This window comes from Meleagris gallopavo, chromosome 1 (genome assembly GCF_905368555.1).
Source record: "Meleagris gallopavo chromosome 1, MGAL_WU_HG_1.1, whole genome shotgun sequence".
Classification (NCBI taxonomy): Eukaryota; Metazoa; Chordata; class Aves; order Galliformes; family Phasianidae; genus Meleagris; species Meleagris gallopavo.
In genome coordinates, this window is record NC_139404.1 from 139,197,379 (window position 1) to 139,212,552 (window position 15,174).

The window sequence follows — 15,174 nt, forward strand, 5'->3', positions numbered from 1 at the left end:
CTTCCACTGCATATCTGGGCAACCTGTTTCAGTGCCGGACACCCCCACTGTACAAGACTTTTTTCTTATATCCAACCTAAATCTTCTGTCTTAGTTTGAAATCATTTCCCTTTGTCCTGTCACCTCAGACCCTACTAAGGAGTCTGTCTCCTTGTTTTTTTGAACCTCCCTAATGAAAGGCCGCTGTGAGATCTTCCTGGAGTCCTTTCTTCTCCTGGCTGTAAATTCTCCACTCTTTCAGCCTGCTCTCAAATAGGAGGTGTTCCATTCCATGCATCATTTTTGTGGTCCTTCTCTGGACACCCTCCAGCAGATCTACATCTCTCCTCTACTGAAGACTCCATAACATCTGGACACAGTACTCCAGGTGAGGCCTCACCAGCTCAGAGTAGCGGGGCAGCATCACCTCCCTTGAACTACTGGCCACGTTGCTTTTGATGCAGCCAAGGATATGGTTGAATTTCTGGATTGTGAAGGCACATTGCTGGCTCATGTCCAGCTTGCCATCGACCAGTACCCTCAAGCCCTTGTCAGAAGGGCTGTGCTCAATGCTTTCCTGTCCCAGCTTGTACTGATAGAGTGGGTTGCCTTGACCGAGCTTAAAGATCTTGCACTTGGACTTCTTGGACCTCATGATGTTCTCCCACTCCCACTGCTCATGCCTGTCTAGGTCTCCCTGGCTGGAATCCTGTGCTTTGGGAGTGTCAGCCACACTCCACAGATTGGTATTTTAATACTACAAAAAATAAGCATCAATTTACATTCATGAGACCATCTTCAGTTAATATAAATACATCACCTGAAATATTCAAATGTAATATATAGAATTACAATCAGATATTCAACTCAAAAATCTGATCATGTCTCCTTACTGGTCGTTATAATCCCTGTATTAGCAGAGAAAAATATCTTTCACTTCTCAATCACAGCTTATTCATGTCATTGTTTTTTGTCAGTGCATACATTTTGAACAATTATTTTCAAGGATGAAGTATGGGAAGGGTAAAGTTCCATCAAAATCTCTAATGAGCACCTTGCAACATGGTTACATCTACATCATTACAACTACTGCCATTGAAGCAGACTGGAGTGTTAGTTTCACAATGTAAGATCAAATATCCCACTAGTTTTAGGTTTTTGTTCCTTTCTCTCTTTCTCTCTCTTTCTCTCTCTCTCTTCTTTTTTTTTTTTTTTAATGTTTTAATAAAAATATTTAAAATTAAAATGTTTAGTTACTTGTTTATTAACGATACTGTATATTTTACAAGGGCTGCTCTGAATCTAATGCCTCCTGTTTTATTACATAGGCCTGTCAGAGGCGGGTGATGGTGGTATGGCAGCAGAGATTGAACCTTCTCACCAATATTCCATTACAATATCTTTCACTGTGATAGATGGCAGCAGAGGGGCAGTGTGACAAAGTGATGTCTGACATGGAAGTGTGTATGAAAAAAGGAGTGGCACTGAATTCTTCCATGCTGAATAAATTGCACCCTTTGACATTCACTAATGTTTGCTGAATGTTTATGGAAACTGAACAGTGAATGTGAGCACTGTAAGGCAGTGGGTGGTGAGTTTCAACTGTGGTGACAGTGGGTCACCTTCACAGGTGCAGATTGTTTTGAGCTCACAGAATAATGATCATAGAATCATAGAATGGCCTGGGTTGAAAAGGGCCATAATGATCACCTAGTTTCAATTCCCCTGCTATGTGCAGGGTTGCCAACCACTAGAACAAGTTACCCAGGGCCACATCCAGCCTGGCTTTGAATGCCTTCAGGGATGGGGCAACCACAACCTCCTTGGGAAACCTGTTCCAATGTGTCACCATCCTCTGAATGAAAAACTTCCTCCTAATATCTAACCTAAACCTCCCATGCAGGCTCTTGTTCATCGCTAGTGAAAATGCATAGCTAGTGTAGCAACTATGTTGAAAAAGAGTGTTTGGTAGCTGAGAATTATCTCTATGAAGTAGTATTATTGTGCTCTTTGTAACTCTTGTAATTTCCGTGGAATAGGAAGCAATACTGTTGAAGCAAGTTATGTACATGTTGCCCAAGAAAATTTCTATTCACTAGATGCAGCCCAGACGGCCTAAAAGGTTGGACATCCATGGTATAGATCCTTGTCCACTAGAATAATTATATAATATCTCTTAAAGCACACAGAGGGTTTTTTCATTTTTTTCTTTTTTTCCTTTTTCAACGACCATTGACATTTTTCCTTTGAAAGCTTGTGAGATTTCCTAGTGTTAACAGCAAGGAACAAGTCAGGGAGAACTCCACAATGGCAAGCATCAGCAGAGGAGTGAAAGAGGGCCAGAGGATCTGTCTCAAGGTTCAGTCTGTTCAGAGAAAAGACAGCAAACTGCTGTTGCCAATTTACATAACTTTGCTTTGTTGTGAGGCATAGAATGCCAAATTTGTCTTATGAGAATGGTATAATAAGAATTTTTATTTCCATGTAATAAACATAGAGGCTTAAGCAATACCAAAATAGCCTAGCAACAACATGAAAGTCAGAAACATATTTCTACAGGAAAAAAAAAAAAAGGTAACAAGTGCTTTGTATAAACAGTGATAGAATAAAGACAGGAAACTAGCTGTCAATCATATCAAAGTTCAAGATTTTCTTATGAATATTTTTAAAATAGATAATAATTGAATAATAATGTTTTGCAGGGTCTGGTGTCTCAAGATTACCCTTCACACAAAAAGAAAAGAATTTCTCAATCATATAGTTCTTTTTAGATAAAGTCCAAGAATTCAGAAATCTTTTGTCATACAGATGTAACAATTTTGTGTACTTCTGAGTAGTTTTTTTGATTGGTTAAATAAAGAGCCCACACAATTATAATATATATATGTGTGTATATATATAGTATTTTTGCTTCTAATTTCACATTGATTTCTAACTATTGTCCTTAATATAATTTCATGAGCTTAAAAGACTGATCATATATGAGTCTTGGTCTGCTAATTTTTAAATAGAAATGAAAATAGAAATGAAAATTTTTAAATAGAAATGAAAAGGAAAAGAAGAACACTTGTAATATTATCTTTTGCGCATAATGAATTTCGAAAGAATAGAACACTTGGCGAGATTCCGCATCTTAGTGAAGTGTAAAAATGAAAAACGTGATCTAAACAACTAACAGATTTTTGACAGCTTGATTCAGTACACTCTTGTGTGATAGCACAGGACAAAGTTTGTCTGTGATGAGGAATTCACTAATGTTTATGATGCAATATAGTGCCTTTGTTAAAAGCTTGTTTCATACTTTTTTTCCTGCAACTGTACTTTGAAAAGAACATAAAGCATATTTCAAAAGGTATCCTTATGTCTGACTAGCCAGGGAGAGAGTTACAACACATTTCTAAGGCCTTCTTTATCCACAATACAAATAGACGTCATTCACTGATACTGAAGAAAACCAAATAACTTGTTTCTGTCTGCTAACTAGTACTGAAGAAATCATATGGATCTGTGGCTTTTTGTTGTTTTCTCTGAAAAATGACAAGTCCATGGTGACTACTGAATGGTATAGCTTTCAAAACTTGTTTTCTGATGTTACTGTCATTCAAAATTCCTGGATTTAGGAAAGAATACTTTTCTTTTTTCTTTTTTCTTTTTTCCTTTTTTTTTTTTTTTTTTCTTCCTATTCAGTGCAGTTCACAAGCAGTCCATTATAGGTTTTAATTCTAGCTACAAATCTTTTTAGAAATATTTTATGGAATAATAAGAACACATTACAATATGTGTCTATTTTATGACTATTAATTTCAATCTATCAAGATTAGTGGATATTCTGAAGAGTAAACCATTCATGTGATATATCATATATTGTGTAATCATGCTAAAGACAAAATTATATTCTCACACATTGTAGTTGTTATGTATTACCTTTCAAGAATAATGTCTGAAGCAGACCAAACCTCAGGAATCAAGGACTGGAGTACACAGTAACTTCTGAATAACCTAAAACTCTATGTCTTTGCAGAGTAGGTATTCACTGATCATTAAGAACCTTCCTCTCCATATGAACAGCTACACTCCTCAGAGGAGCTGATAGACTGAATCTTGAGTTCAGTCGACAGAGCATGATGAACACCAGTCAGGTTATTGAGCTAGCCAAATTAATATAAAGTACATTAGGAATCCGTTCTTTACTCTTGTACATCTAAATAAACACTTGGAGATTACTCACAATCAGCACAGGAATCCTGGGGGGGGGGGAAAAAAAAGAATTTCAAGGAGAAATATTATTAAGTCATAGAAAAGAATATGTAGATCTTTCTTCATTGTACTTCTTATCCAGTGAATCATTGCCTTTTTCATTTTTGCTATTTTTCCATATTAGTTTTCATATTCAGCAACTGTTTGGATTGTTTTACTATACTGTTTTGTTCTCTCTTCCTATGTAAAATATGCATATTCTGCCAGAAATTCCAGAGAAGCTGTGTTAACTCCAGGCAAATGAAGTAAGCAAAGAGCAGGTTGTGTTGAACCTTGAAAAACTGCCTTTCTGTGTGGAGAACAGCTAGTCAGAAAAAAATGACAACATTAATTAAATATCAAAAATTGCAGAAAAATTTTTCCCTTCCCTTCCCTTCCCTTCCCTTCCCTTCCCTTCCCTTCCCTTCCCTTTCCCTTCCCTTCCTTCCCTTCCCTTCCCTTCCCTTCCCTTCCCTTCCCTTCCCTTCCCTTCCCTTCCCTTCCCTTCCCTTCCCTTCCCTTCCCTTCATCATCTTTTTTTTAATCTCCTCACTCATTTGGGATTCTGAAGTTGTTAGAAATAAAATTTATTTTCTAAAGAATGTCCACACAGTATCAAGTGCTTTTACAGTAATGTTAATTAGTGATAATTACTCAATTCTTGCAAAACATAATATTCAATAGGAATTTATATAGATGGCAGTCATTCACTTTTTTTCTCTCACATGAGATCTTGAAAATTTTCATTTGAATGTTTCTTAAACTGAAATGACAGAAGCCTCTTCTCAAGAATTTGACTATCTAGGAGAAATTCAATGTAGATCTGATTTTTATGAAGAGATATATGTCAAATATCTAAATCACTTTTAAGTACTTACTGTATAAATATACAAATATAAATAAATGTAGAAAGAAGAGTTATTCTCTATTGGTTTTTTAGAACTCATTCCAGCAACTTGTCTCTGCAGTTAAATAGAGATGTCTTGATTGTTTTTACATATAGACTTCCTTGAACATTAAAAAGAATGATAATTACCTGATTATAAATTCACTGTTAATATAGCCTGAGAGCTGAGAACATTTCACTCCAGTAGTTAATTTAGTCTGTGGTAAATTCTCACTGTTATTTAATGTCATTTATCACCTGCTGTTTTGTCTTACTGTGAACATCCTGCCTGCCCTGTACAGTCTACAGTACATGGACCTTCTGTGACTTTAATGTACTCAGAACAAAGGCTCCAAAGTGCTTCTATCGGGAGGATTTGGCAACTTGCCACAGATATATTCAAGCCATTTTGCTGCCTGTCAGTCAGTGCTTTACAAATTGAACTCTGAGGAGAGGTAAAAGGGGTCTATGAGGCATTTTTTTTCTGGGAAGAATATGCTAATAAAGCACCATCAGCAGGAAGCAGGTTGTGTCTGAAAGAGTTTTGTCAACTCTGAATTAATTTTGTGTGTTAAGAAACACGAGGGTGCTTCTAGAGTTGGTCTGTGGTAATTAATCCTTCCTGTTTCTGGAAGAGCAGAACTGTAATAAATGCAGCCCAGATTTAACAGATGCGTGCACACAATGTCTGCTTTATGAGGAGTAAAACAAAATGATGGGTGTTGAACAAAAAATGTTGATTAAAAAAAAAAAAACAAAACAGTATGGAAAGTACTGAGATTGGAATTCCCAGTGTATATGCAAATACTGTATTCCTTTAAATGTTAGCAGACAGTATGGCTTTGGAAACATCTGTCAATGTGGCTGGATGCTGTGAAGAGATTGAAAAAACAGATGTTACTTGTGCTTTAAAAAAAAACAACAAACCTACAAAAAATAGAAGCATGAGATTTGAGATGCAGTCTGCTTTATCTAGGTGGCAATGGAAGCTATACTAGCAAGACATACAGTGGAAGAGAACAATTCTAACATTCTTTGTAAAAGATTGTAAAATACTTTCAAACATTCAAAATTTCTACTGCAATGAAATAGTATGACTTGAGTACTTTTCCATTTTGTGGGAGCAAGATGAGGAAATCAGAGTGGAAAGCGTGCTTGGTGCTGTGTAGAGTTTTATAAAGCATACACAATATCTTTCTAAAATATCTTAGTCATATTGCCATATATAATGTGAATTCTGTGATGTGTGTGATTATGCAGAAAAAACTTCAGATTTTGCTGAAGTCCATTTCATCCTTCTGTCGTGGTTTTGGCTGACATGGAGTTACTTTTCTTTATAGAGGATTGAATCATACTGAGTTTTGTATTTTTTGATGGAGGTATTGGTGATGTCACACCAGTGTTTTAGTTGTTGTAGAATGGTGCTTATACTGAGCCAAGGAGTTTTCTACCTCTCCTGCTACTCTGGCAGTGAGGAGCTGACAATGAGCAAGAAGGACACAGTCAAGACAGCTGACCCAAACTGGCCAAAAGGATATGCCGTACCACATGGAGTTATACTGAACAATAAAAGCTGGGGGAAAGATGGGGGGTGTGTGTGTGCATGTTCAAAATGATGGCATTTATATTCACAATAAACTGTTACACAGGTTGAGCCCTGACTTCCTAGAAGTGGCTGCCTTCAAATGGGAAGTAGTGGATAAATTCAATGTCTTTTACCTTTCCAGTTCTCAACCCAATCCCACTGTACAGAGAGTGATTGAGCAGCTAGTGGTGCTGAAATATCTGTTGGGGTTAAAGCATAACCGATCGCACCTCAGAAAGAAGTCGTAAAGGCATCTCCCTGTGCCACTAGATGAGCTGGTATGGAACCAGCTGAAGGAGATGGGATTGTTGAGAAGATGAGGATCATGGGAGACCTTATCACTCTCGACAGCTACCTGAAAAGAGGTTGTAGCAAGGTGAGGGTTGGCCTTTTCTCCTATATAATTAGTGATAGAACTAGAGGGAACGGCCTCAAGGTTGCACCAGGGAAGATTCAGGTTTGGTGGTACAAAAAATTTCTCTGAAAGAATGTTTAGGTGCTGGAATGGGCTGCTCAGGGAGGTGGTGAAGTTACTGACCCTGGAGGTGTTCGAGAAATGTTTAGATGTTGTACTGAGGACATGGTTTAGCTGGAAACATTGGTGGTAGATGGATGGTTGAACTGGATGATCTTGAAGGTCTTTTCCAACCTTGCCGATTGTATGATTCTATGATTCTATGAAATTTATAGCATACATCAATTGCTGTTTGAAAGGAAAGATGTGAGGGGTTCTTATTCTCAAACAGATGCTCAGGGGAGAGGTGAAATCACAGATTCCTTCCTTTCAACCTTAAAAATTACTTCCCCAGCATCGTTCACTTGGACTTCTTGAAGTGTGAAGCTCTGAGCAGTTGCCAGGCTAGTATTCCCTACATCTCATATCTGGTCACGGATCATCTAATATTTAGTGAAGGTGATCAAAGAAAGGTTTTGTTTCATTTGCAGGGATGTCCAGTACACATTGAATTGACTGCTCCCAGAATGGAAATACAGCCCTATTGTCAACGGTTTATGGGCTGGTTCAGCCTGGTTCCGTGACTAGCGGGGTGGAGGGATTTTGCAAATCCGCACCTCCGGAAAAGGGAAACAGGGACCCCAAAATAATTAAAAACAGCAGCAACGGTCTGAGGAGAAACAAACTAATTTACTAAATATAGAGTTGGAATGCAAGATAACACGCTATAAAGCAGTATGATTAGAATTGAAGCCTACAAATCAAATATAATCAGAGAGTGTGTCCGAAAGGTGGATAGGCCTCACCATAATGCTGAGGTGAAATGCGCAGTCTGGTTGAGCAGCAGGAAGGAGAGCCTGGCGAAGCAGAGCACATCAGGTGACCTTGTCAGGGGTTATATCTCCTCTCTGACCGCAAAGCTCCCTGGGGTATGTAGTTCTTCTTCTCTTCCAGACAGGTGCCCGCAACTGGAGCATTAACACTTTAACTCCCAGTGCACTACATGATGTTATGATGTGGCATACCGATAACCAAAAATCATAAAACCATGACATTCCACCCCTTATTCTACATCACTACATCAAGCTTAATACATACAAACAAACCGTAATTAACAAGCATTAAACACACGCACACACAATCTCATGTATATACACATGGAATAACTGACTGCACTCCCCTAACATCAAGTTCCCTTGTGGTACACACTGAACATCCCCATTTTTCTGCATCACCTACCAAGTGGACCCAGGTACTTGGAAAAAAAAACAGTTCCACAAAGAGGTTTGCCCTTCCCAGTAGCTGGGAAGACCCTAACCGCTTTTCCCAACATGTTCTTTACACGCACTGCAGGGACCTTATCTCCGTTAACACTGTATAGGGAGCTGGCAGGACCATTGCGATTTTCCAGTTGTTTTTCTCCTACTGCTGTAATCACCCCCACAAGGCATTTGCCACATCCGTGAATCGATGTAAAGATAAAGCAATGGCCACCTCTCCCATTCAGCAACATCTAAGGCCAGCTGGACAGCCTTTACCTCTGCAAATTGGCTTGATTCTCCTTTCCCTTCCGTGGCCTCTGCAACTCGTGTAGCACTCCGCACAGCAGCTTTCCATCTGCAACGCTTCCCCATGATATGACACGACCCATCTGTGAACAGGGCAAATTTCTTTTCATTTTCTGGTAGTTCATTGTATGGTGGGGCCTCTTTAGCACGCGATACCTCTTCCGTTGGTGATATGCCAAACTTTTTGCCTTCAGGCCAGTCCATGATCACCTCTAGGATTCCTGGACGACTGAGGATCCCCATCCGCACTCGTTGCGTAATCAATGCAATCCACTTACTCCAAGTGGCATCAGTATCATGATCGGTAGAGGGAACCTTTCCCTCGAACATCCAGTTCAACACTGGCAGTTGAGCTGCCAGAAGGAGCTGCGTTTCAGTACCAGTTACTTTGGAAGCATCCCAAAACCCTCATACACGGCTAGGATCTCCTTTTCAGTTGGAGTGTAGCACTCCTCAGGCCCCCTGTATGCTCGACTCCAGAATCTCAGGGGTAAGCCTCAGGTCTCTCCTGAGGCTCTTTGCCACAAGCTCCAAGTGGGACCTTTCTCTCCAGCAGCAGTGTAGAGGATGTTCTTTACATCCTGTCCTGTCTGTACTGACCCCAGGGCCACAGCTTGGGCTATCTCCTGCTTAATCTGCTCAAAAGCCTGCTGCTCCTCAGGACCCCACGCAAAATCGTTCTTCCACGTCACCTGATAAAGGGGGCTTACAATGAGGCTATTGTTTGGAACATGCATTCTCCAAAAACCCACTACGCCCAGAAAAGATTGTGTCTCTTTCTTATTAGTGGGCGGAGACATGGTACTGATTTTGTGGATCACATCTGTTGGGATGTGACGATGTCCATCTTGCCACTTTATACCTAGGAACTGAATTTCCTGGGCAGGTCCTTTCACTTTGCTTCGCCTAATAGTGAAACTGAAACACAGAAAGTCATGGATTATTTGCTCTCCTTTCTCAAAAACTTCCTTTGCTGTGTTGCCCCACACAATGATGTCATCAATGTACTGTAATTGCTCGGGAGTACTGCCCTGTTCCAGTGCAGCTTGGATCAACCCATGGCAAATGGTTGAGCAGTGTTTCCACCCTAGGGGCAAACGGTTCCAGGTATACTGAATGCCCTTCCAGGTGAAAGCAAACTGTGGCCTGCATTCTGTGGCCAAGGGAATGGAGAGAAAAGCATTGGAAAGGTCAGTGGTGGCATACCACTTGGCTGCTTTTGACTCCAGTTCATATTGGAGTTCTAACATGTCCGGTGCAGAAGCACTCAGTGGACGTGTGAGTTCATTCGGGCCACTGTAGTCTACCGTCAGCCTCCATTCTCCACTGGCTTTACGCACTGGCCATATGGGACTGTTAAAAGGTGAGTGAGTTTTGCTGATCACTCCCTGACTCTCTAGTTGACAAATCAACTTCTGAATGGGGAGTAAGGAATCTCTGTTGGTGCGGTATTGCCATCTGTGCACCGTTTTTGTAGCAATGGGTACCAGTTGCTCTTTCACTCGTAGCAACCCTACAACAGATGGATCTTCTGATAGGCCAGGCAAAACAGACAACTGCTTAACACCTTCTGTGTTTACAGCAGCTATTCCAAAGGCCCATCGATACCCTTTGGGATCCTTAAAGTATCCCCTTCTGAGGTAATCAATATCAAGTGTACATGGAGTCCCTGGGCCAGTCACAACAGGGTGCTTTTGCCAGTCTTTACCAGAGAGGCTGATTTCAGCCTCCAACACGGTCAGCTCTTGGGAACCCCCAGTCACCCCATGAATATAGATTGATTTTTTCCCTTGGTGGAGGGGCATTAGAGTTCACTGTGCACCAGTGTCCACCAGGGTCTCATATTTCTGTGGTTCTGATGTGCCAGGCCAGTTTTGGGAATTCTGGCCCCCACTGGATGTATCTGATACCACCATGGATCCATCAGCACTCAGCACAGTAGACAGTTCGTCTACTATATCTTCGTGTTTGCTCTCCATTCTGTCCAGCTTTTCAGCTATTTTTGCAATGGCTGAAACACAGGCTCGTAGAGGGCTTAAATGAAGCTCAAAGTCTTGAAGTTTATTAATCGATTCATTTATAAGGGGCCTCCTTTCCCCTCTGCCATACATTGCTGCAAATGTACTGGCATACCTTTCTGGTGCAGTCTTTGTGAATATACACCACATATTTGGTGTACACCTGACTCCCTCAGGATCATGCCCTTGATCTGGCTTGCCAGGAATGACAGTAGGGCTATGTAACATTTCCACCACAGCGTATTCTCTCAAACAACGGATGCTTTTTTCCATATCAGTTCCATTTCTTTTTCTCAGGCATCAGATCATTTTTGAAGGGGTATCTTCCTTTTACGGCTAACAGCATTTCAGAAGGTGAAGGACCCTTTCTGGCATGTACTAATACCTCTGTCAATGGCAGAGTCCCTAGCAATGCCACCCAGTTGACGAGCTTCTCTACTATCTAGCCACACACTATTGACCGCATTGTCCCAACATCGAAGTAACCAGGTGACAATAGGTTCATTTGGGTTGCGTGAAAAGTCTTTTCTCAGATCTCGAATTTCATTTATTTTCAGCGATTGTTCAGTAATGGTAATGATGTCTTGCTCACCTCTTACTTTTTCAGGACTTCTGGTTGCCCTCCTGGGCGTTGGTGACTGCAGTCTTATTGAGAGCCCCTCCCCTGTACTCAGGAGCACTTCCCCTGGATCTTGGAGCCACTCCTCCGGTCCTCTTTCCTCCTCTTTCTTCGATTCTAAATGAGTTAAGATTTGTTTCATTTTCCATCCTCTTACAGGGGTAACTTACATCAATTGTGGTGCCTCTTGTGGTTGATCAGGTTGATCAGTTCCGATGCTCTCTCCCTCCTGCTCAGCTCGGAATCTATCTCATTTGATTATGAGGATATTTAGTTCAGATTAGACTGTGAGTTGATGAGCCTGACTGTTGCTTCGTTTAATTTGGAGACTAAAAATTGTGAACTGGAAGCCGTCACACTAGCCACACACTATTGTTCAGTTGAACTCAGTTCGCAGTGTGTCCCATTCTGACTTGAGGATTTCCCTCTTATACTGGAGGACGTCACGCTCAAACTGGAGGGTGTCCTGTTGAAATTGAAGGTTGTCAATTTTGGATTGCAGGGAGTCTCTCTTGATTCAGAGGGCAGCTCTCTCAGATTGGAGGTCTTTTCTCTCAACTAGGAGACTCTCACTTGGCCAGGAGATTCTCCCTCTCAGTTCGGAGTCTCCTCTGGAAACACTCCTTTTCAGCTTGGAGAATTTCTCACTCATTCCGTACTGTCTCCCTGAGACTCTTCCTTTCAGCTTGGAGACACTTTCAGCTTGGAGACTCTCAATTTCAGAAACTCTCTCCTACTCTGGGATAGTATTGAATAAGGCCCAATAGGCATTAGACAGGCCCCAAATCATTTGTGTCTCCTCAGATCTGCCTGAGCCGCAACATCCCTTTCTCAAATATCTGTCTTTCAGGTGTTCAGGAGTAAAGTTCCATGACACCGAAGATCTCCATTGCTCTCAAGTCTCTCCCAGGCCTCTGCACACTCCCTGCCATTCAATATCCTCTGTCTCTGGGGAAGGCTTCCTCAGAATATTATAAATCCAGGTACTGAATGAAATAAGTAAAATAACGAACAGTACATTCAGGGAGATTAACAACATGATCAGATGAGCATTCAAAAAATGCATAAAGGATTCAAAGGAGAGACTGGGAGCCTGCTTAAAAATCACACGTTCTGTAAAATTAGCTCCAAGCAGGTTTAAAAGAGAAAGTGGAATCATTTTTTTTCTCTCTTTTACAGAAGGAAGATAGTAGTGCTCAAAGTTTACAAATATCCCAGAATACTGGCAGTCCACCTGGACTTTCAAGGCCAAGTTTTTCAGCACAGAGACCTGAAGTCTGATAAAGTTCCTTAACGAAGCTCTGTGAATGCAGAGAGAGATTCGTTGTAAATGCTAAAAAGCAGCTTTTGCCCGCATTCTCCACCAAGAATGTCAGTGGTTTACAGGCTGGTTTGGACCAATTCTGTGACTTGTGGGGCGGAGGGATTTCATGAATCTGCACCTCTGGAAAAGGGAAACAAGGGACCCCAAAATAATTAAAAACAGTTGCCATGATCTGAGGAGAAACAAACTAATTTACTAATACAAATGTAGTATTGAAATGCAAATAACACACTATAATACAATATAATTAGAATTGAAGCTAATAAATCAAATATAATGAGAGAAAGAGTGTCTGATAGCTGAAGACCTTACACTGGTGCTGAAGCAATGTGAGCAGTTGGGACAAGCAGCGGAGAGGAGATCTTGATGAAGAAAAGCATACTGGGTGAAATTGCCAGGGGTTATATCTCCTATCTGACCGCAAAGCCCCCTGGGGTATGTAGTTCTTCTTTTCCAGTCAGGTGCCTGGAACTGGAGCTTTAACTGTTTAACTCCCAGTGCAGAACATGATGTTATGATGTGGAATATCAATAACAAGAAATCATAAAACTATGACACTACCCTAACTCTAACTACCCTCCTCTAAATCATGTCCCTGAGAACCACATCCAAACAGTTTTTAAGCACATCCAGGGATGTTGATTCAACCCCCTGCCTGGGGAGTATATTCCAGTGCTTAAATACCCTTTCTGTAAAGTTCTTCCTGATATCCAACCTAAACCTGTCCTGGAACAACTTGAGGACATTTCCCCTTGTCCTATCACTAGTCACCAGTGAGAAGAAATCAGTCCTGCTCTTACTGCAGTTACCTTTCAGGTATTTGAAAAGAGCAATAATGTCTTCCCTCAGCCTCCTTTTCCCCAGACTAAACTGCCCCAGTTCCTTCAGTCACTCCTAATAAGGCATATTCTCCAAGCCCTTCACAAGCCTTCTTGCCCTTCTTTGGACCTACTCCAGCACCCGAATGTCCTTTCTGTATTGAGGTGCTCAAAACTGAATACAGTACTTAAGGGGGGTCTCACCATTGCCAGTTCTGTTAAAGGGAATATTTATTTTCTGGTTGTAGCATTCTCTATTAACACGACCAAGTTGGTTCACATCTATCCCCCATTTTTTTAATAGGGATTATGCAACAATCTGTTATGAGGCAAAATATTAGGGGTTACTGTTTCAGAACTATTAAAGGGCGTTTCAAGATAATGAAAATTGGTGGTGATAGTAATTTCAATGTATTTGGGATATCTGTAAAATGGAGAAGTGTTGTTTTGATTTAAACAGCACTATTCTTGTTTGGGTAGGAGTATTTGAAGGGAGTATAGTACTGCTGTGAGTTTATATGAAATTTTGCACTGCAGTTTTATTGACAAGGATGTCTGAGGCACAGAATAGATGTTTTTACACATGTGTATCTCTAAATTTACATAAATAGATGTTACAATCAAATTGACTTTGCATACTGCATATAATGAAAATTGACATTTCTTTTGAAATAACTTATATGAAACAGTTTCTGAAACACTGCAAACTTCCTCTGTTTACAAGTGAGGCTAATAAATAATGATATGTGAGCTAGCTCTGAGTGCCTAAAAAAGAAGACAAGTTGACCACTTCAAGATTCTATTAACAAAAGTGTTAAGAATCCTCTTACTGATAATAATGTTACCGTAACGTAAACGTAATGTAAAATGTAAAATTAAATGTAAATGTGATGTTTACATCTAAAATGTAAGATTACACAGCGTATCAGATAATAAATCTGAAATACTTAGCAAAATTGTATAGCATAAATTATTCTGGACTTCTGCTTAGGAATATTCTCAGATCCCAATCTGAAACTGCTGTTTAACATCTCTGAGGTTATTTAATAGAGCAACAGTGTTAACAAAATACACAGAACTGCATTTATTTTCTTTTCACCCACTGCAGTGCAGTTGAGATTGTGCTTAATTAAAGAAAAGAGATTGATCAGAAGAAGAATTTAAATTCAATATGAGTCTATCTGTAAGAGAAGTTGAACACCTATTAAATGGTATGCCACCATTAATGAAGGATTATAACTGCAGCTGGCTTTTTTTCTTCTTTCTTTTCTTCTATTTCTTTTTTTTTTGTTGTTGTTCTTTTTTTTCTTTCTTTCTTTTCTTGTCTTTGCTTTTTTTTTTTTTTTTTTTTTTTTTTTTTTTTTTTTTCTCTCTTTTCTTGTTTTAGTTTCATTTGGTTTATTTTTTAGTCTTGGCTTTTAACCTTTTGTAAGTTGGGAAGTCTATCCTTAAAACATCTGGGCTTCTTATTGAAACAATGGCATAGTTTGTGCAGTAATCTTGTATAATTTCTGTTGAATAATAGGGTACATTTAAGCAGTTCTAATGGGATGAGCAATATTATTTTAAAAAGCTTTGATCATTACTTATCTTCCAGCTGATTATAGGAATCTCGTTGGAAGCTTTCAAAGAATTTTTAATTTTGAATCTCTTTATGTCTTCAGCCTAGTGATGACATTAATTTCCC